General features: G+C 37.6%; 1 pseudogene; it reads right to left on the bottom strand.

Moving 5' to 3' along the window:
- LOC110142752 (olfactory receptor 6C6-like) lies at positions 1–933 on the bottom strand (annotated as a pseudogene).
- Between the last annotated feature and the right edge of the window lie 611 nt (positions 934–1,544).

Here is a 1,544-nt window from a genome sequence, read left to right on the forward strand (position 1 = left end):
TCACTTATTGAAAAACTTGTAAATATTTTGGAGTATATCTTTGAAGGCTTGTTTCACTTGCTGGTTCCTTAGAGTGTGAATGAAAGGGTTTAATACAGGGGCAACCGAGGCATAAATAACAGCTGCACCTTTGGACAATCACTCCTTCCTTTGCAGGTGGCTTCGTGTAACTAAAGATACAGCTACCCAAGTAAGGGAGACTGCAATCATACAAGAAGAACATGTGGGAAAAGCCTTTGTTCTTTTCTGAGCAGATGGAACGTTTAGAATGGTCTTGACAGTATATGTATAGGAAAGCATCACTAACAATAATGTGGCCACAAGTGTTACAACAGCTGAGACAAATGAAATCAATTCTAAGATATGAGTGTCTGTGCAAGAAATCTGCAGCACAGACAAAGTGTCACATACGAAATGATCAATTACTCTGGAAGCACAGAATTCCAGTTTCAATCCCAAGAGCACTGGTGGAAAAATAATCAGAAAACCCACTGCCCATGAACTGAGTACAAGTTGGTAGCACACTTTTTTGCTCATAATGATCAGGTAATGTAAGGGTTTGCAGATTGCTACATAATGATCAAAAGACATGGCAGCCAGTAGGTAAAATTCTGTAACACCTAATAAGAGAAAAAAGAACAGCTGAGATGCACAACCATTGTAGGAAATGATTTTGTTTTTAGTCACAATGGTTATCAGGAATCTGGGAATACAGATTGTTGTTAATGAAACTTCCAACAAGGAGAAATTTTGGAGGAAAAAATACATGGGAGTCTTAAGGCAGGGATCCAGCAAGATAAGGATGATGGATAAGTTTCCCATCACACTCAACATGTAGTTTAGGAAAAGAAACATAAAAATCACAATTTGCAATTGTGGTTCATCAGTCAGTCCCAGGAGAATGAACTCTCTCTCTCTTGACTGGTTCTTCATTTCAGATTTAAGTCCTATTAAATAGACATAGGAAAACAACTCTAATAAAAGCAGATGTAACAATACTTTCTAAAAGGCTGCAGACATAGAAAAAATATTCAGAAATGTAAATAAGTTTTATAGTTTGATCCAGTGTGACAAGACAGAAAAGTGAAAGTGAAGTCGCTCAGTGATGCCCGACTCTTTGTGACCATATGGACTGTAGCCTACCAGGCTTCTCCGTCCATGGGATTTTCCAGGCAAGAGTACCGGAGTGGGTTGCCTTTTCTTTCTCCAGGAGATCCTCCCAACTCAGGGATCGAACCCAGGTCTCCCACATTGCAGGCAGACACTTTACCGTCTGAGCCACCAGAAAGCCCACACAAGACAGATATCTAAAATAATTGTACAGTTCAAACTAAGCATCCTCTAATTGTTCCATTTAAGCCACAGTTAACTTCAAAACTTCACAATAAATTATTTTTCCCATTGCAGCTTGAAAGATTATTTAAATTTTGGCTTATCATTTCCAAATGAGCTGAATTCTATTTAAATATAACTATTACTAGAAATGAACTTTCTATATATGTTTCACAAATTAATAACAAATTTCTTATAGCGTGTTGACAATT

This window comes from Odocoileus virginianus, chromosome 8 (genome assembly GCF_023699985.2).
Source record: "Odocoileus virginianus isolate 20LAN1187 ecotype Illinois chromosome 8, Ovbor_1.2, whole genome shotgun sequence".
NCBI classification, from domain to species: domain Eukaryota; kingdom Metazoa; phylum Chordata; class Mammalia; order Artiodactyla; family Cervidae; genus Odocoileus; species Odocoileus virginianus.